Source organism: Sciurus carolinensis, chromosome 3 (genome assembly GCF_902686445.1).
Source record: "Sciurus carolinensis chromosome 3, mSciCar1.2, whole genome shotgun sequence".
NCBI lineage: Eukaryota > Metazoa > Chordata > Mammalia > Rodentia > Sciuridae > Sciurus > Sciurus carolinensis.
Window position 1 is genome coordinate 13,001,484 of NC_062215.1, and position 21,843 is coordinate 13,023,326.

Consider the following 21,843-nt stretch of genomic DNA (forward strand, 5'->3'; position numbering starts at 1 on the left):
CAGCAATGTCCTCCCATGACACTCAGGTCAGGAGTCCTTGACCAATATGCTCACTACTGACACCTCATTACTAAGCAACCTACATTTGCCCCCAAATCTACCCATACTCCACATCTTTGGCCACTTGGTGACCTATAGGAGCTTTACAGACCTTGCCCTGGAAGCTTCATGACCTGGAGCTTGCCACCTGGCAGCCCATCACCGCAGGCTGCCCCTTGTCAGTTGCAGCAGGAGCAGGAGCTGCCGGTTTGTGCACAAGCTGCTGGACCAGGTATTGGTCAGGCAGCCCTTACAGAGAAAAGAAGATAGGCAAATATTCAAGCCAACAAAATCGAATCCCGGACAGGCCGCCCTGACTCCACCTACAGCTTTCAGTCATCGATTGACAAATATTTATTGAGTACCTACTGCATGTCCAGGGCGCAGAGAACAAAGGAGGTAGAGAAGGTGTGGAAAGAGGAAATTTGAAAATGTTAGGTGCCATCATTTATTGTATATATTTCCATTTAATTGTTTAGAGGGGCAAACTATTTGCGATCCTGGAGCCAGTCAGTCCTGAGCTGCAATCCTGGCCCTGACATTTTCCAGGTGTGAGTCCTCAGGCACCTCACGTCACCTCTCTGTGCCTCACTCTCTCATCTGTAAAGTGGGGTGTTGGGTGGTTAAACGACTTGAGACATGCAAAGGGCACGCCCAATGCCTAGTACACAGTAAGCGCTCAATAAATACTAGCTGGCGATGTCGCCCTGTTATCATTGCCATCACCCTCATCGTTGTCGTTGTCGTTGCGAAAAAACACTACAGAGGCCGCGACAGCAGTTCTCAGCCAAACCCCATGCAGCCTCGAAAGCTTCCCCTCCCCCAGCCCCCAACTCTTCACCTGCAGTCCCCACGAGGCTGCTCCCGCCCGGAGGCTCACCTCTCGCGGCGGAAGGCAGCGTCCGCCGGGTCCCACCGCCCGCTGGAGCTCTAGGCCTGCGGACGGGGAGGCCCCGCCCAGGCCCCGCCCAGACCCCGCCCCTGCCTGCTCCTCCCTCTCCGGGTCCCGAGCGAAAGCGGCGGCGGCGCCTGCAGCCCCTCACTGGCGAGGAGCGGCTCCCGCGGACCGGACGGCGCGGGCGCCAGGGCACCCTGCGCGGTACCTCCCGCCCCGCACGCCCAGACGGCGAGGGACATTCGACCCGGGTCGGGGGTCGCGGCCGCTCATAGGAGGTAGGAGCCAGAAGAGCCGGAGACCAGCTCTTCCCTCCTGGGGGTCGGGGGAGGGGACAATCTCCCGCCGGTGCCTCTGCCACTGCGCCGGGCTGCCCGTTACCGCGGAGCCAGGGGCCGGCGCCGTGCGCGCGTCCTGTAAAGAGCAGGGCGTGCGTGTGTGTGTGTGTGTGTGTGTGTGTGTGTGTGTGTGTGTAGATTGCGGGGAGAGGCGATGACGCCCCCTCTTTGCAGATGCTGCTGGGCAGTTTTCCCACTCCAAAACTGAGGCCAGACTTTCCCTCGACGGACTTGCATGGGGCTAGCAGAAATTTTTCGGATCATGTAAAAAAGGAGAGCCCACCAACACCTGTTGAGCTGCCAGGTGGCTTCACTTACCCAGAGGGTGGGACCAGCCCGCCAGTCTCCAGTGAGTCTCCCAGGGGACGTCTACCTGCCTGGGACTCAGTGAGTCTGCCAGGGGACGTCTGCCTGCCCGGGACTCCTCTTGCCCGGCTACCGGGACAGCGAGGATGTCTAGGGCAGGTTGGCAGGAGGAGGTGTCTGCTGGGTGCCACGGAGCAGAGATGGGCACGCAGGGAAGAAGAGGGGTGGCAATCAGGATCCCATGGCAGATACTGGATGTGAGATATCAACCCCTAGCCACTCGCCAAAAAATGTTCCCAATCAATCCAGAGCCCTTCATTTTAATTACTTGACCTCTTTGGCCTCATCCTAATTTGGCAATTGATGAAGATGCTGCTTGTTAAAATTTTTAAAGTGAATCAAATTATCCCTTCCTGGTTTGAAAGGGGTTTGAGAAAGAAATCCCAGGAGGGAGCAAAGGAGCTTATATTCTGATCGCCCAGTCATAAGCACATACTCATCCGACCCTGCCCGGCACCTCCATCCCCCATTTCATGGATGAGGAAGCTCTTGTTTCCAGAAGGGAAGAGATGCACCACTCTGTACTAGATTGTCAATGACCCAGGGAGAGTAGGATCCAGGACAGGGCCTGCAAGTGGGAGCCTGTCACAATTCGATGAACATCACACTCCAGATGTCACCAGAGCTGGCTCTTGCTCACTTCCATCCAGGGGAACACGGGGTGGGGGCCCCTCATACCTATTCCCCTCTCTCTACAAATTCCTGGACTTGATGAATTAACAGCCTGGATCATCCTGGAGATGGGATGGAGACTATCCTCATCTGATGTCCTGGTTTCAGGACATCCCAGGACCACAAGCATCTTAGTGACAGGTTGCCTGCCCCTCTTTGCTTACCCCATAGCCAACCCCTCCTGCTGGTGCCTCTTGCCTGCCTGAGAAGCCCTAGCTCAGCCTCCTTTCTCTGCTAACATGATACCTGGATGTAGCTGAGGGCATCTCAGGGTCAGGACCCCACGGAGCCTAATAATGGTGATATCTCATATCCCCACCCAAACTTCCACCTCCCTCCCATGGTGTGGAAGCAGTGGATACACTTGAGGGGCCGTGTGTGTTGTGGGCTACTGCTTTGGCTGAAGATGGTCAACGGTGGGTGATGTGAGCACTCCAGCATCCTGGTGGGCTGCACGCGGCCCCACTAGTCCCTGGCTGTCTCCTGAGAGCTGAGCACTCTCAGGCTTCTGAGTCAGGGTTTCGTGACTTGGTAGGAAGAAGATGCAGGGGGAGGGTTGGTCAGATTGTTCACACTTGATTGGAAAAGGCTGGCCTTAGGTCGTGGTGGGAAATGTAAGCTCCAAACCCAGCTGGTGCACCTACTATGCCTGTGACATTGGCCAAGTCACTGAACTGCTTGGAGAATCAGTTTCCTCATCTGTCAAGCAGCCACCAGGGTGCTGGGAGAACAAAGTGAGGTCACAGATAACAGTATCCAGTCCACTGGAGGTGTCCAGGACAGGTTGTCATGCCTCTGCTTCTCCCAGCATGAAGCCAGACCTTCAGATGCTGGACTTGGGGGAGGTGACCATGCAGCCAGGATGCCTCACAATATTTGGGGTGGGGGAGTGAGGAGGGGTGTGAATTTTTGTAGCAGGGACACTCACAGATGAGAGAGGACTCGCTGCCAAGCCCTGTCTCTGGGGAGAGCTGGTACTCCAGTCCCCAGGTTTCTAGCCATCAATATCCTGGTCTACCCCATGTAGGCTCCTGGCTCATGCCTGCCCTGTCAGCCTGTCACGGGTTTTGGACAAGTTTTACTCCCTGCCAGAATCAGGCCAGCTCCATGTGACTTCAGAGGCATCAGGAAAGTCCCTGCCCACCCCCCAAACTAGCTGTTTGGTGCCAAATGTTCTACCACAAGAGGCTCATTCCTCTTGCTCTTCACGGCCTTGCGTCCACTTATGTCAGTCACTGATCCTTAGCATCGTTGACTTGTTTAGGAACTTTCAGGACGTTTGGACAGAGAGGGAGAGGACAGAAGAACAGAGGGGAGTGCAGGACAGAGAAGATGGACCTGGGTCGACCTCACCATTCTGTAGAGAAAGCCCCAGCTGCTGAGCCCAGGATGGCTGGGAAGAGAGGCTTGGGAGCTGCTGCAGGGGCGGCAGCAGGCAGGGAGAGGGTGGGTCAGTGGAATTCTTGGTGGGAATGGGGCAGGTGCCTGCAGAGAACCAGGGGTTAGATGGTGCTGGCCTAGGCGTTGGCAGCCCTGTGGGAGGCAAAGAAAAGCCCCAGCAAAAGGCAGACCGCCCTTCCTCTCCACACCCCGGGGGGGGGTCCTTGCAGTCGACAGGAGGTGTTCTTTGTATGTGAGCCCAGTCTGTCCCATTGGCAGTTTAAAATGGTCAGTGGCAATTTGTTGGGTAGTATCCCCAACAAGGAAGTATCCCCTGGCTGTGCTGTGCTGGGCCAGGGAAGGTTTCAACACATGTGCCTCTCTGAATGCCCGTGCCCCTTTCTAGAGAGAAGCAAAAATGGCACAGTTCACCCAGACCCCCGAGGCTCCCGGGCTGCAGGTGAGGGATCCTTCTGGGGTCACCCTAAACAGAGGTGGCTCCTTGCCCAGCTGAGCAAAAGATCGTGAGTGTTTCCAGGTGCGGGTAAGTGTTGGGAGACTGGAAGTGGGTGCTCCCACCAAAGCGACCCGTGGGCCAGCCTCACCTGGGCTCCCAGGTGCCTGGCAGCATGGACTGGTCTTAGCTCATGGTGATCCAGCAATGAGCAGTTTGCAACCCACTCTGGGTACTCCAGAAGGCAGACCTCTGACCAGAGGGAAGATGCATCCTGCCACCAGTGTGACCTGTTGGCCATAAACTCAGGAGGGCCAACCCTGCTTAAGGATTATTCTCGACCATATCTGTTCTTAAATAATCATGATGACAATGACTGAGCGCCTACTACACACATGCCAACTTGTGATTTAAGTAACTTCAGTACCATTGGCCTTTGGGGAGAGTGATCTTCGCATTTGGTGGAGCTGCAGATGTCCCAGGCACTGTAGGATATTGAGCAACCCCACCCCCATCTCTACCCCCTAGATACCAGTACCACACCCCAGGTTGTGACTACCAAAAATGTCCCCAGAGATTGCACTTATCCCCTGGGGGAACCAAAGAGCCCACTATTGAGATCCACCGGGACTACAGCTATTAATACAAATCAATCCTGCTCCCTTAGGAGCAGCATTCTAAGGAGAGAGGAACAATAAATGCACTAAGGAAGCCAAATATACACTCAGCTGCATGGTGGAAATGCTGGGGAATGGAGAGGGTTGGAGTTCAGAGCCTGCGAGCAGGGTGGGGGCTGCCGTTTTCAATAGGGGGACTGGGAAAGGACTCACTGAGCCGGTGACACTTCAGCAGAGGCCAGAAGGAGGGAAGGGAGGGAGATTCAGGGAAGGACCTGCCAAGCAGTGGCAGGGAGAGAGTTAAGGACCAAGGGGGAGGTAGTGGCGCTGTGGGGACAGGTGGGTGATTCTGATGGCCTTCGCTGAGGAGAGTCAGTGAGCACTCAGCGCCTACTAGGGGCACACACACTCCCAATAGCCCTATCAGCCAAGTGGCTCTTTACTTGATCTTTTAACTGAGAAAAGCAAGGCCGGGAGGGTGAAGGAGCTTGGGGGCTGCAGCTGGGACATGAACTTGGGCAACCCACAGGCTGCCATCTCATACTAAGATGTGCACTTTGGAGCTGTGAAGCCCTGAGTCCAGATTCCCGCTCAGTCCCCTCCTTGGCTGTGCGTGGCCTTGCGCTAATCGAAAACTCCACTCCGCAGGGGGAACGCAGGGCGGGGCACGTCTGCCCTGGGTGCTCCCCTGCCAGCCCAGCCAGAAGCCAGGGGCAGGAGCACCTCCGCTCCTCCAGCCAGGGGCCCCTGTCCTGGGCTTGCACACCTATCTGCTGAGCAGCAACCCTGCCTTTTGGTAAAGTCAAAGCAAGTCAAACATAAACCCAGGAACCCTGAGAAGCCACCCTTTCTGAGTCAATGTCCCCAGGGGCCTTCAAATGGTGTTTCTGGTTTCTCCTGGGAGCAGAGCCTGAATAGAAGGAAAGGCATGTGGTGGCCCAGGGCGGCCAGCGCCAGCTTCACACCCCTGAACCCCTAAGTCGGAGAGCCTCAGTTAGCCCACCCAGCAGGTTCTTGCTCCAGAGCCTGTCAGAGACACGTTCCTCACTGCAAATACGGGGTTAAAAATACCCCAGACAGTTGCGAAAGACAAGCAGTTGATGGCGACCCACACCACCTCCCTGGTGGCTCTCACCGTGGACCCCCATCCCCGTCTTCCCTGCAGATGGATGGCAGTGACAGGGACACCCCCAGGAAGGACGTTGCAGGCCTGCTGGGCACACAGGTGTGAGGGAGTGCGCTCCAGAGGGCATGACCTCTCTGAGGAGGTGCCGGCGTCTGTCCCAAAGTGTGTGGGCGTCTTTGTGCATTTGCCCATTTCAATCTGGGCAGGCTGCTGCCGGAGGTGGCTGTGTCCTCGTGGCCTGTGGTTTCTGGGATGATGGGAAGCCCCTGCCCTTTGACCGTGCTGGGTGGGCCTCATTCAAGAGAAGACCCCAAACCCCACCATGTGACTTTCGCTGATTTGACTCACCTGAAGGTGATGCCCAATGGGTAGAAGGCCCTGTCTGCACCTGCCCGGGAACCTCTGCCCAGCCCTCGCCAGCTGCCCTAGGCAAGAACAGCCATGGAAAAGAGTGGGGCTCTTCTTCTCAGGCAGCCCCTGCAGGAGGAACCTGGCCTAGGGATGGGCATCAGGAGACCCGGGTTCAAGCCAGGTTCTCTCACTGTGTGCAATCCTAGGCAAGTCCCCCCTCATACCTGGGCCACTGCTTGGAGTCCCTAGAGGAAGGGGAGGTCTGACTAGCAAGGGTCAGGTGTGCTTTAGGGAATGCAGCAGCCCCTCCCTTAGAGGGCTTCTGGCCCACAACCTCTGAAGGTCTTCCAGCTCCAGAGCTCAATAGGCCATGATTCCTTGGAAACCAATCCAGACCCCAGGCACCAATAAGCAGATGGGCAGAGGAATCAAACTGTTTCATTTGACAAAAAGCAAAGGCCAGAAGAGGGCGCCAATTCCCCCACCGCCACACTGGATGGGTGGTGGGCTACATCTCTTCAGGGTCCAAGCCTGAGAGCTTTTGGCTCAAGCAAAATGGGGGAGCTGATTAGAGGCCCTGGGCAGGTCCTGGTTAACAGAGCAGTTCCCGTTTATAGCAGAATGTGGAGGAAATGAGACCCACCTCTGGAATTCCAAAGAGTAAATCTGAATAGTCAGAAAAAAAGAAGTTGCCAGAAGGTAGAGCTGCTATACTCCTGGGCTAACTTTGGCTTGCGTCGTGGCAGGATTTCCTCCTGCTCCCTGGTGCTCAAGCCCAGGCTGCCTGGGTCACAGCCCTGAAGGGACACAGTGGGACATGCTGGTCCAGGCATCTGGACTCCCGTGAGCTTCATGGAGAAAGACAGTACAGGGCTGGAGGCCAGCAGAGGCCACCGCTCCTGCCTAGAAGGGAGCCAGCTGTCAGCCTGGCCTGGGGTCAGGGAGCCACGGGCATAAGCAGTGCTGGACTCACTCTCCCGTGGGGAGCTGTCAAGCCACAGAGGGACAGCTGCACCAGGAACTCGCCTCCCTGCAGGCTGAATGGGGGACACAGATGGGCAGGAAGGACAACCCTGACTTGGGTGGACTAGGGCATTGCCCAGACTCTCTGTGATTTAGGGTGATGAGTTAGGCAGCAGATCTGTACTGTCCCTATGAGGGACAGATGCCCCTTGGGAGCACAAGTCCCTGGTGGTTCTGGAGCAGGTGGGAGCTAATATTTGTTGGGTTTTTATCCTGTGCAAAGTCATTCGTAATCTTACAGTCACCCAGCCTCTGGAGGTCTATCTTCTCATCATGCCCGCTGCCAGCTCAGGAATGCTGGCCAGCACTCACCTGGGAATCTGAACCCCTCCAGTTACTCGCTAGCTCCTCTCCCGCCATCTGGGCAGTGGACAAATGGAGCTCTGTGTGACTTTGAGGGATGGTTTTCCCGCTTTGAGCCTCAGTTTCCTTGACTCTAATATGAGGCAGAGAGCAGCCACTGCACAGGTCCGTGCAATGGAGAAAAAGATCACAGACGTCACGCAGCCAGAGGTCTCCCGCCTGCTGGCGGCCGTCCACTGTCCTCCTGCTTCTGTGGACATGAGTCCCTCCTGCCCTCCCCTTGATGTCTGAACAGGTTCAGCTGAAGTTTGTGACTGGGCAGGAACAAAGCCAATGAGTCCTTAAAAATCACTGTGTCCCTGGCCCCAAAGCTACCATCTGCAGTGGAGCAGACACAATGGTAACAGCAGCTCTTGACCTGTTTCCTGCTCTGGGTTCCCATGTGCTACTCTGCTGGAGGCTCTCTAACTGTCCAGCAGATCTATGACGTCACTACCATGAACCACACTTCACAGGTGAGAAGTTAGGTAACCCAAGTCACCAAGCTCATACCTGGTAGAGGCAGGATTTGAACCCAAGGAGCCCGAGTGCTTTCTGAATCCTTGCAGGGTGTGAAAGGAAAATGTAGCCAGAATGTCTAGCACAGAGTATGGCTCTCCCAAACTCTGCTTCTTACCTTTTTTTAAAAAACAAAAACTATTCTCCACACAGAAACCCTGTGATGTCATGGGCTCAGTTCAAGCATGGCCTCCTCCGGGTGTTCCCATTTGGGGGCCTTTATTTGTGCCATGTCCCTTTCCCTGAGGCCGCCATTGTTCTGCTTTCTGTCCCTAAGGCTCTGCCTCGTAGGGGTATTTCATATAAATGGAATCACGATCGCACAATATGTGGCCTTTGTATCTGATGACCCTCATTCAGCATAATGTGCTCCAGGTCTGTCCATGTGACAGCAGGTGTCAGTCCTTCATTCCCCGCTGAGAACCACTCGTATCCGGGCGGTGCTGAGGAGCCATGGAGAGCTTCATGGTCTCAGAAGCCAGGCCACCACCCACCTACCTCTCACTGTGACCCTCAGGCCACTCACACCCTGAGCTGTCTCTGTGACCTCAGAGCCTCAGTTCCTGCATCTTGAGATGGGGAATGTGGAGCAGGCATTCTGGGTCAGGGGAGGACTAGGGCACATGGTGGAGATGCACCTGGATACCCCCTACCCAGGCTAGTTCATGGTCACCTGCTTCTCCCCGCTGCCTCCACCTCCCTCAACTCCCCGCCCAAGCTGCCTGTGAAATTTCAGTGTGACAGAGGGGACCCAGTACACAGTCCCACTCTCCTTCTTGCCTCACCTGCCTGGTGTAGTTGCTGCCAGTGCCCCAGGTCAAAGTATGAACCTCTGTTCCAAGAAGGGCCCTTCCCAGCCCCACAGGTAGGTGGAGTGTGGTCGGAGCCCCTTCTCTCCAACAGATGAGTGGTTTGTAGCAGGAATCCCACTGTCCGCAGAGGCCTTCTGAGATCCACCCTGGTCCCAGCACAGGTATGTGTTGAGAGAGTAGAACGCAAGTGTAGACAGAGCAAGCCCAGCAAGGGACACCACTGTGCCGGACCCAGGCCTGGGCCCCTCCCTCATTCCTTCTGCACACACCTCTGCAAAGGGGGCTCTGACTTTGTCACCCATGTATGGATGCAGAAACCAAGGTACAGAGATGGAAAGTGACTCACACAGGGTCTCTTGGTGGGTAAGTGGTAGAGCTGGGATTTGAACCCAGAGTGAATGCAACTGAGGAACAGTGGCTTTTGTGACTTCTTGGCAAACAGATGGCAAACCATCTGGAGGCTGGAGGACCAAGGCCAGAGCTCAACTTAAATAGGAGCTAATGACAGTGCCAGATGTGGCCTGGGCCCTGAGCATGAACTACCTGACATGCTCCTCACCAGCCCCCCAAACAGGTGCTGTGACAATCCTCATTGATGACAAGGCTCTGCAAATTCAGACTAATGTGTTGCTGGCTGATAATACTATTGGCAGTACTTGGGTTTCAGCTCAGCTTTGAAGGAATTTGAGCCCAAAGCCGGTAGGAATTTTTACCTGGCAGGGGGTGGTAGTGGCCCTGCTTCCCCTCTGACCTTCTCCCCATCCCCTCAGCCCTGGTGACCTGCCTTCAGACCCCAGGACTGGGAGCAGGAAGAAGCCAGGATGTGGGGTCAGACCAGCTGGCTGGGCTCACATTGATCCAGAACTCCTTGTCAACCCCGTGCCAGCAGGCCATGGCTGGCCATTAAGGGAGCACTGCTGGGTTCACCCTGCTTCAAGTTCAATTAATATCAAACCACAGTCAACTTTTTTTTTTTCTATCCTGACTCTCCGGAGGGAAATGAAGTAAGGGGGGATCACTGCATAGAGCCATAGAGTCATTCTCTATATTGATTTCCTCTGCTCCCTGGCTCTTCCCTCTGGAGGGGAAGGGCCGTCTCCCTCCTGATGAATGCGCCCTTGTGGGGAAGACCAGAGTGCTCATCAGCAGAGGCACTTGGGAACCACACAGGGCGCAGAGGGGCAGAGTGGCCGAGGGCTGGCCTGACGGAGCCAGCCAGGAAGGGAGGGCGGCCGCTGACAGGCAGCACAGGCTGTAGCCACCCAGGGAGGGCAGCACCAGCAGGGCCCGAGGGCCTGACCCGCTCCCGGGACCTGCACTTCCTGGCTGAGTGGCCATGGGCTGTGCCTGGGAAAGCCCCCTGTCTCTACGGGTTGAAAGGCGTGGACACAGGCAGAGGGCCACACCCAAAGACCCAAGTTCAAGTCCTGCTCTTGCCTCCCAGGGCCACACAGCTCTGCCAGCCTGTTGCTCTCTGGGAAAATGGATCAGGCCACCATAATGTCATCTCCCGAGGCTGGTCAACACAGCCACATGGAACAAAACAAAGGTCAAGGTCAACACAGTCTGATCAGCAAAGGCTTCTGTGCTGTGTGCTTTCCGCCCTGATTGCCTGACGCCGCACCCATCGCTTTTCCAGGCTCCGGGACTTGTAACCTTTGTGGGGCCAGATGGTCAGAGATACAGCTTAGGTCTTGGTGGAAGTCTAGAAATTAACCAATGAAGAAAGAAGAAGTTCCTTCAGGAGGTGGGTCCCCGTACAGCTCCCAGCCAGTCTGACCTGGAGCTGAGTTCCATGATCATTAACGAGCCAGAAGAGGCGAGAAGCAAATCCACAGCTCGCCTCCTGCCAGGGTGCCGCTCTGCTCCTGGAGCTGGCTGCAGTCAGAGCTGCCATGGATTCGTCACCCTGCTCCTCCTTCTTGGGGCCTGCCACATCCCCTCCCGTAACTCCCTTGGCGGCTGGGTCCCCCATCCCTGCCTTCTCTGCCTGGGACTGAAATCAATGGGGAAGGCGCTTGAGGACCCCACTAGTGGCCTACAGAACTCCATGCGACTTGGATGTTTGCAGGCAGAGGTCAGTTGTCCATTAAACTGCAGAATGGAGCGCTCTATGCCACCCTGTATGTGGGACACAGTTAAATAAGAAAAACAAAAATAGAACGTTGCAAAGCCTGGGACAGGCTGGCTTGTGCCCCAGGAAGAACTAGGGAAAGAGCATCCCAGGGAGAGGGGAGGAAGCTCGCTGTCTGCCTCTTCTGCCAGGGAGCTGCTCTGATTTAAAAAAAAAAAAAAATATATATATATATATATATATGTATATGTGTATATGTATATGTATATATATATGTATATATACACACACATATACATACATGCACACAACACATACACACACACATACATACATGCACACACCGCCCTTTGTATCTGGAGCAGGGTTGGGACAGGGAATGTTTCCAGGACCCTCAAGGATACCAAAATCCCAGGATGCCCAAGTCCCTTGTATAAAACGTAGTCTGCAGACAATCTAGGCACAGCCTCCTGTATTCTTTAAATCATCTCCAGATCACTAAGATTTCTAAAATACTTTTCATTAATTTTAAATGTAAACACACAATGTAAACGCCATGGAAAGAGTTGTTAAGAGTACATTTTTTAGGGAATAATAACAAGAAAAAAATCCGTACATGGTCAGTCCAAATGCAATATTTTTTTCCCAATATTTTTGCTCTGTGGTCATTTGATTCCATGGGTGTGGAAACCATGAATATGGAGGGGCAACTATAGTTCTGTATATGTAGGTCATCTTTTTTAATTTTTAACTTAAAATTAATGATAATTAACTTAGAAATGTGTTGACTTTTAAATTTAAATATATGTACACCAATATGTTTTCACATACCCAACTGGAGAATTAATTTGTGCTCATGGTAGCACATTGAGAAATGCCCAGAAGTAGGAAGAGAGGCCCTCCCTCCTCTCCTCATCCCTATGTGCAGGGGGGACGTGTGGGAGCTGCCTGGCACCAGCCCAAGGGAAGAGAAGGAGATCAAACCTGTGTACTGAATGTGAGATTTCCAGTTTGGGGAACAGAGTCAACTTCGCTAACACACCCCCACCCATCCAACCACCAGCTCCTAAAAGGTCTTAAAATACATAGTTGACTTATAAGAAAGAAGGGATCTCCAGGGAACTTAAACTCAGAGCCCCAAGCATGTGAACTGGCACCAAGGAGGACCAGCGGATATTAGATCCAGACACGGGTCACAGTAGATCAAGTATGGAATTTTAATGCCAACCCAGGGACAGGATTATGTGTTGCGGGGACTTAGCAAGGCCAGAAGTTGGCCCCAGACCCCTCCATGTGTGGGAGGCTAGCAGCTTGCCAACTTAACAACCCAGGAAGCTCCCAGGACATTCACTCTGTCCATACCCCAGAAGAAAGAGACAATGTCTCCTTCCAAAAATCAAAGAGCAATGACTGAATTACCCACAGGCACAGAGTCTAAGTTTATAGCAGGGGACAGGGGCAGAAATCTTAAAGTAAGAATTTAATGTAAAAATAGATGTTGAATTCATGGAATATAGAGCTCACCACACTGAATTTATTCAAAACTTCCTTACCAGTGACTTTTCTAGAACCCAGAGGTCAGAGAATTTCCACAGAGCAGGGGATGCTGAAGATGAGCTCACAATAAAAGTTAGGAACTACTTGAAGGTCAGGTTTACCCCATTAGCACAATAACTAAGAGGGAAATTAGTACCTCAAGAAGTTGATTGTGGAACAGTATGAAAAGTCTAGGAAATAAGTCCACTGTGTTTAAAAATAATTAGATAAAATAAAGGCTAGAGATGATATTGAAATGACAGAGATAATTTCTCATCATCAACAATGGAATAAAAAGAAACAACAATATCCAGACCTGCTTCTTTTAAAAGCTGAACAAAATAGCCAAAAATGGTGGCCATATTATGTAAAAGAGAATAAAACACAATAGAGTACTAAAACGAAAAAAAAGACAAAACTATATGCAGTAAGAATTCTTAACACATAAGAGAATATCATGAATTAATGTTAACATAGGAGACTTTCTAGAAAGTAACTCAAGAAGAAATAGAAAAATAATATATAGCCATTAAAGAATTGAAACAAAATTAAAATAAATCGACAAAAGGAAAGAACCCCACATGGTTTTACTGGCAAGTTTTACCAACCTTTAATGAGCCCATAATTGCTACCTTATACAAACTTCTTTAGGAAGCTAATATACTTTTTTTTTTTAAGTGTAATTCAGTTGGGTGCAATGGCACATGCCTGTAATTCCAGCTACTCAGGAGACTGAGGCAGAAGGATGGCAAGTTCAAGGGCAGCCTCAGCAACTTAGACCCTATCTCAAATAAAAAATAATAATTTAAAACTCCGGGATGCAGCCCAGTGGTAGAGCCCCACTGTATCCAATTCTCAATACTGATAAGTAAGTATGATGCAATATAATAAAATTTACCAATATTAAGCATGAAATTTAATGAATGTATAACTATGATAGTTATATAGAATGTTATTCTCACCACTTCAAAAGTTCTCATGTCCCTTTGCAAGCCAAGCCAATTCCCTGCCCATTACTGATCTACTTTCTACCCCTAGCAAAAAATCACTGACCTTTTCTCTTCTCAAAAAGTTTTGCCTTTTCTATGATTTCAAATAAAGATAATTATGCAGTATGTGGTCTGGACTGTCTCAGTGCGTATAATACTTCTGAGATTCACCCATGCCGTGTTAAGTGTCAATCATTTATTCTCTTCATTGCTGAGTAGTATTCTATATACCACAGTTTATCTATCCATTCAGCAGTTGGGACTTTGGGGTTATTTCTAGTTTGGACTGTTTGTAATCACAAGTTTTCATTCCTCTGAGTCCTATATAGCTGTGAAATTGCTGGGGTATGTGGCAAGTGCTTGTTTAATTTTATAAGAAGCTTTGAAACCACTTTCCAAAGTAGTTGTAGCACTTTCCATTCTTACCGGCAGTGTACGAGTTTCAGTTTCTCCAGATCTTCACCAACACTTAGTATTGCCAATCTTTTTTCTTTTAGCCATTCCAGTGTGTGCATAATGGTATCCCATTGTGGTTACTCTCAAAGTTTGGTGATGATACCAAACAAAACAATAGGAAAATTATAGATCAACCTTACTTTCTTACCTGATAAGCCATGTTTCCAACAAATATCACACTCGGTGGTAAAATGTTCGAATCATTCTTTTCCAGATCAGACAAGTATAGCATTATCATCCCTTGTATGTCCCCAATTTTTTTTAATGGTGTGCCAAGGTAACAAAAACAAAAATGAGGTATAGGAATATGAATGAAAAATTGCAAGACTGTTAATGTACACAGACTTATGATCATCTATATAGAAAATCTTTCAGCAAAGTTGCTAGATATAGGTCAACATTCAAAAGTTAGTGGTAGCACAATACAAATAATTTGAGAACTTCTCAAAAGATTCCATAAATAAAGTGAAAAGAAACGCTGTGGATTGTGCAAAAGTTGTTTCAACACATAAATGGACAAAAGATTAGTATCTGGACTAGTTCAAGAATGCCTATATATTATATTAATAATGAAAAAGATGAAGAACTCAATAGAGGGGGAATGCGGAGAAGATGTGAACAGATGTTTTCACCAACAAGGGAGCACCCCAAAAGATAATCTGTATCACTAGTAATGATGGAAACAAACGGATAACTCTTACATGCTGCAGATGGGGCACCTCCTTTGGACAATGACTTCACATTAGCTAGCAAAATAAAGCACACCTCCTTGACCACTGTGACCCCACTACAAATTAATTATTGTCACTACTTTGTCCTTACTAAATGGAACTGTAAAGGCTTCAGGATCTTTCCAGAGTTCACGTAAGCTACGATGGTTCAGATCCCTTTCTACTCTCACAACAGACAATAATTCTCAGAGTGGTTCCGGAGCAGGAATGGGGCCCTAAATCTGCCCCCAATTGACGCCCCCATCCCATGTGTTCTGACCCAGCTATTCTTCCAGGCTGCACTGCCACAACCAGCCAGCAGGGGCGAGTAGACTGCCTGCTCTGTTCCCTGGTTGGGCATTGTCCCTCAGCAACAGAGAAGGCTAGGGTTTTTTTTTATTTTGCTTTGTTTTTTAATTTTTAAAATTTTATTTGTTCTAATTAGTTGTATATGACAGTAGAATGCATTCACACATTTTGATAGATCATACATAAATGGAGTGCGATCTCTCATTTTTCTGGTTATACATATTGCAGGATCACATCAGTCAGGCAGTCATACATGCACATGAGATAATGATGTCTGTTTTTTAAAAGGAGTAAGTTCATGCCATTGGGAGAAAAAGTGGATATTTATTAACCAAAATTGGGAAAATAAACAGTAGAGTAGAGAGAATGAATTTATAATCCTATCAACACAACCACTGTAAATACTTTCGTACTCATCACACATTTTAAAAGATTTTTTAAATTATCAAACAGGCTACTAATACACTGTGTTGCACTTTGTTGTTTACCTTGCCAGCATTTTCCACCACTGACTGCCTGTTGGCCCCGTGAGTGGACAGCCAGGGTTCATTTAACTCTTCCCTTACAGAAAGGCCTTTTGGTGGTTTTGAGCATTTTTGTTGTTATAAACAGTGAATAAACATCTTTGTGTATTTCATACTTACATTTATATTTATTTCCTTGGCAGCAATTCCCAGAAGCAGAATTGTTGGAACCAAGAAAAATGAAAATGCTTAAAGTTCAACCAAATTGCTTTCCAAAAGAGTTGCACTATTTTATGTTCCTGCCAGCAGAGAATGAATGTTACTGTTTCAGAGGCGATTTTTTTTCTAATTAAACCTTTTATTTTGACATGATTGTGGCTTCGCCTGTGGTTGTAACAAATATACAGAAATTCCAGATACCCTTTACCCAGTTACCCCCAATGGTGCCATCTTGCAAAATTATCATGGTATGACACCCAGGGTATCACCATTGATAAAGATAAGGACCTTCCCTCACCATAAGGACCTCCTGGTGCCCTTTTCTGACCACACTTGGCCACTTTCCATCTCCCCTCCTCATCCCTGATCCTAGTACATTATCCTCTTCTCCGTTTCTTTTTTCTTTTTTCCATTTCAAGAATGTTATATAAATGGAATCATTTATCATCACAACCAAATAAAACAAACTTACAAACAGAACCATAGAAAACACATTTTTAATCCGTTCATTTCTAAACCAGCATTATCCAATAAAAAAAATAGAATGTGAGTCATACAATTTAAAATTTTCTATGACCATGCTATAATGACACAGGTAAAATGAATCTTAATAATACATTGTATCTAGCCCAAGATGCCATTGCCACTGTAATCATGTTTTGTGTCTTTTGTCACACAGTCATAGAAGTTTGTCGTGTATTTCTATTTACTACACATCTCGGTTTGGGCACACCATGTTTCAGATGCTCAGGTCACCTGTGGCTAGCAGCTGGCATTGGACAGCTAAGTTCTGGTCCAAACGGAAAGTAGATCATGAGTGTGGGGTCTGTCTATCTCCAGGCTTGTGAGGGTCCACACATTAGCGACTGGTTCTTAACTTGGTGCGTTAGAATCACCAGGGAATTTTCAAAATACTGAGGGCTCCTGCCCATCCCCAGAGGGTCAGGTGTAATGGGTCTTGGGAGCAATCCAGCACTGGAAGCTCTTTAAAGCTCCCCAGGTGACACCCACCAGCAGCAGGACCAAGCACTACTGATATAAGGACTTGGGGTCACATCCTGTCCCATTCTGCCAGGCCAGGGGCTCCTGGGAGGGGCCCAGGGCCCCCCATTCTCATTCTCCCCTCAGTTCTGAAACTGACTTCTTGGAAAGCAGGCACTTTCCTGTCTGGCAGTTTCTGGGGGTTTCTGGGATTCTCAGCCCTGCCAGTCCTGAGCCTCCTGTCTCATCCCAGCCTCTGCCTTGTCCCATGGAGCCAGTTACCACGGCTGAAAGGAAGCACACGGGGCTGCTCCCCCACTGCTCCTGCCCATGGAGGCCGTCTTCTCAGGCCCAGTGCTTTCCACGCTGGACTCCGCCGCTTTGGTCCAGGAGTAAAGGTTGCCATTTGCTGAGAGCCCGTGGCCTACATTGCGTCACGTTCTTCTCACAGCAACTCTGAAAAGAAACTCATTCCTGGATTATGGATGAGGCTGCGGCTGAGCGAGTTTGCCCCAGGCCCCAGCTCCTCAAATGGCGGAGGAAGCCCAAGGAGTCAGACCAGCCGCCCAGACCTCCCGGCTGCACGTCCTGCCTGCTGCCTCGGAGGGTCCTGAGGGGATGACCAACGGAGCAGCAGGCGAGTGGCAGGGCCGCACCAGTCGCGTGAAGTTCACGCTTGTCCTACCTTGTACTTCTCCTTCTAGGCCAATGCTCTTGGATGCCCAGAGGCTCTGCGGCCTGCGAGGTGGTGTTGCTGACCGAGAAAGAGGGGCAGCAGCCACCTCTCGCCTTCCCCTCCCTTGTCGCTGGCCACCCCCCAGGGGCCCAGTGATGAGTGAGACCCTCCATCTTCTGTCGTCCAGTCAAGAGACATTAAGATCTCTTTAAAACTGTGGACACCTGGATTTCATCTCAAGAGTCATGAGGATCGCATCTGCCAGAGCGCGGGCTCTTGGGCCAAGGGCAAGACCCTTGAGGGCCACGGGGCCACCTTCCAGGGCCAGAAGAGCCAGTGGACTTGCTCTGCCTTCTACATGGCCTTGGGCTTCCTCACACATAGGGACATGCTCAGAACCAGGTGCTTGGAGACCTCAGGTGCGCTCAGACATCTTTTCATCTTAAATCAACAGGGGGGAGGGAAGGGGGAAGACCTCGGGCTGAGCACTAACTCCCCTAGAAAAACACGGCCTCCCCTCTTAAGTTTTTTCCCTGCCTTTTGTATCAGGTTTAGCGTTCAGGTCCTGAAAAGCCTGCCAGCATACAGGGGGCTGGGAGTCGGGGTTCAAGGGCGTTGTTCTTGGACCCCTGGGAAATCTGTCTAGTGTCTCTGTTTGACTGTGAGGACCCAGTGGGACAGGGCTGGGGCACAAGGAAGAAGGGCAGGGATCCAGGATGGCGGAGAGAAGGGGAGGCTTCCCTGTGTGTCCTACATACCATTAGAATCCTGATTTACAGTAGAATGTGCTGGAGACAGGAAAACGATGCTGGGAGGAGGTATTTATAGAAGCACACCCCCGAGCTTTGTGACAGGCAGGGACACAATTGATTGTCTCAAAAAAATGTCCCCGCTCTGCAGTGCACACAGCCTTTGTTTGGAGGCCGTGTCTTCTGCAGGGCACCTGGCTGGGCTCTGGAGCTGGGGGAACCTGGGTTTCCCTCCCCAGGTCCCTCCATCCCTCTTTCTTCCCTTCTCCCCAGAAGAAATAATCAGCAGAAAAAGAAATGTCTCTCCTAAAACACAGACATGGACTTTCATCCGTGAGGGGTGCTGGGCACCATCAAGAATAACTCAGTGTCCAGCGAAGTGTGCTTGGTTCCTCCTGATCTTCCTCCTCCCACCTGCTGCCTCCTTGCGTTAGTCAACTTCTCATTCTTATGACCAAAATACCTGACAAGAACAACTTAGAAGGGGAAAGTTTATCTAGAGTTCACGGTTTGGGAGATTTAATCCATGGTGGGCCAGCTCCACTGCTGTGGGCCCAAGGTGAAGTAGAACATCATGGCAGAAGGGTGTCAGACAGGAGCACTGCCCACTCATGTCTGCCATGAAGCAGGCAGAGCAAGAGGAAGGGGCCACAGTGACAATGGGCCCTTTTAGGGCATGCCACAAGTGACCCTCTTCTTCAGCCACACCCAGCCTGCCTATAGTTACCACCCAGTTCGTCCATTCAAACTAGGGTGGACTGATTAGGGTACAATCATCTCACCTCTGAACATCCCTGCATTAACCCAGGAACTTTTGGGGGACATCTCATCTCCAAACCATAATACTCCTCTATCTCCTCCTCTTCTCTCCTTCCTCTCCCTGTTCTTTTCTCCCTCTCCTGGACCTCCTGCAAAATCATTATCTTAAAGGAAAATATCTGGTTTTCCCATCCATCTAGATCATGCAAAAGCCAAGGAAAAGGGACCTGAAATCTTCATCTCTCTTACCTTTAGCAAAAGGCTGATAATGTTGCAAAAAAAAAAAAAAAAAAAAAGTAGGTCAATGTTTCCATTTGTCAGTCCAGAATCTCTGCTTTTCAGACGGGTGCATCCCCAAGGTGGCCGAGTACTGTGGCAGAAGTAACCGGCAGCCCCATGAGAGCCAGGCCAAGAGAGGAACAAGAGGCATCTGAGCGTAAACAGATCGCAGGGCCAGATTTCTCAGTTCAAATCCCAGCTCCCCTACTTTATAGTTGGGAGATCCTGGCTTTCCTACTGTGTGCCTGCCCCCTCGTCTATAAAGTGGGGATAAGGTGGTAAAGATGATCTGTGCCACACCCAGACACGTCATTGTGAAGATGTCAAAGACAAAAGCAACAAGAGGAAAATGACTCATCCCATACAAGGGATCCCCCAACAAGATTCAGAGCTGACATCTCATCAAACACCCTGGAGCCCAGAAGGCAGTGAGGCCCCTGTTTAAAGGACTGAATGAGAGAAAAAGAAAAATCCCATCCACCAAGAATCTTATAGCCAGCAAAACTACCCTTTAAAAAGTGAAGTCAACACAAACTGAGAGAATGGTTGCTGAAAGATCCCCCTGACAGGAAATGCTGAAAGAAGTTCTTCAGGTTGAAAGCAACTGACACCAGACGTTAGCTTGCTCGAGTTTTCATAAACAAACAGCACCAGTAGAGGTGACTATGCAGGTGATTACAAAAACCAGCCATTGCATATCTCTTCTCCCGACAGGTACAGAAAGGCACCATAGAAGGCAATGTGTGTATAATTGTATTGCTGGGCTTCCCTAGAATTGTCATGCACTTGACCAAAAACAGCACAGAAGAGGCAGGAGGGAGAATAAAGCTGCGCTGGAGGAAGGAAATGGCTTAACTCAAATCCACAGGAAGAACTGAAAAGAGCCACAAAGAATAAATTAAAAGGTCGGTATAACACATTCAAAAGAAAGACTCCGCGCACTTACCACGTGTCAGGCCAGAGTCTCTGTTACAAGTTTGTTAGGTGTGTTCGTCTGACTCTGAAAACTGAAGGAAGGAGTTGCTATTTTAACGTGCTGTGAAGGGTTGTGAGGATGAGGTGAATTAACACGTGTAAATTGCTTAGAACAGCATTTGGCACGTGTCCTGGTCCAATTAACGTCAGCCTGCACAAGGCGGAGAAGGTGGTGTGTGCGGGTGAGAGAACTGCCCACCCACCCGGCAGGGCCCGGCCCGCTGTCTCTGCAGGATGCAGGCTGATCTGATGGACGGCCAGTGTCACCGGAATGAGATCAACTCGCAACATTTTTCCTGATTACAGATATTGGGAACACGGGCTACAAAGTTGTTTTCCATTCCTCTCTGGCTCTTGTCACAGCTGTGGCCATGGGGGACGTGAGTGTTGAGAGCTCCCCAGCGCTGCGGGAGGTGTGAGCAGGAGGTGGTGGTAAGAGCAGGCTTCTCAGGGCGGCTCGGAAGACTTGCTGCCGGCGTGATGCAGTTTGCAATCCTGTTGCCACTCTGTTTAAAGGAAGAAGGAAGTGAGAAAATACCATAAAATAAAAATCCTTTTCTGTTGTGGTGGAGATCAGGAGGGTGGCCCTCTTCATTGTGGGACCAGTGTTGGGTGGACTGGAGGGTCTCTTCTGCCTCCAGGGTGAATGTGACTTAGCAGGACAGAGGGAAGGGTTGTACCTGAGGCACTGGCTGAAGGTGGGGGCTGGGATGCTGGGCAGGAAGGGCAGAGAGCGCCTAGGTACAGACATGTTGGTTCAAGAGCTCACCTCTATGAAGAGAGGAGGCAGGATCTTTTACATTGATGGGTTAAATGAAAGCTGGGGCTGGTTTTCATCTCCTTATGAAGGCATCAAGGGAGAAGGACACAGCCTGAGCTTGAGTGTCATATATATTTAAATATAATACATGTATATATGTATAAAATCATCTCTATTTTACTTATAATATATACAGAGAGAGAGAGAAAGAGGGAGAAAAATCAGGAAATTGCATATAGTATGATACTCTTGGGTAAAAAAATGCAATCATATATGCTATTATATGGCATATTTAATATATATCATATACTTTCTATATTACATATGTGTGTTTTAAATATGTACATATATGTATGTATATTAAAATGATTGTTTTTTTTTTTTTTTTACCCAAGAGTATCATACTATACACAATTTCCTGATTGTTGCCTTTATCACTCAATAAATCCTGGAGAGCTTTCCATATTGAATATATAGAATTCTTCATATGTAGTCATTACGGAGTGTTCTATTATATGCAGGAATGCTGATTTCTTTGACCAGCCCCCTCCCCCACTGGTCATTTAAGCTGCTTGCTGTTTCTTGTCATTGCATTAGTGCAGCAGAAGCCACCTTCCACACGGGTACTTTGTCAATCAATCCAGAGTGCATTCCTAGCCATGGAATCACTAAATTATGGAATGGTTGCATTTTTAACTTGGGTGGATGTCATCAAACGGAGCTGTGCGCTCTTCACCACCATGTGTACGTGAGCGGGCCTTCCTTCACCGCCGTGCCGCCCTGGACTCAGACTCTACCCCCACTCGCTCCTTCTTCATCCACTGTCCGTATTACAATGCATTTAACCATTCTATTGTGGATTTTCTTCATTATGTGTTTGTTTTCTTTTCATTAATTTCTTCTGTTTTTTTTTTTTTTTATTTCCTTCCTGCTATGTGTGAGTGAGGAGAGTATTTGAATTCCTTTTCCATTT

General features: G+C 49.8%; 1 protein-coding gene across 2 annotated transcripts in view; it reads left to right on the forward strand.

Moving 5' to 3' along the window:
• Nucleotides 1–1,095: 1,095 nt before the first annotated feature.
• Cacng5 (calcium voltage-gated channel auxiliary subunit gamma 5) overlaps nucleotides 1,096–21,843 on the forward strand; it is a 38,490-nt gene continuing 17,742 nt past the window's right edge. For both annotated transcript variants that reach the window (XR_007107811.1, XM_047546045.1), the window contains exon 1: nucleotides 1,096–1,212. The gene's annotated coding sequence lies outside the window, so the exon portion shown is untranslated. The remainder of the gene's footprint in view (nucleotides 1,213–21,843) is intronic.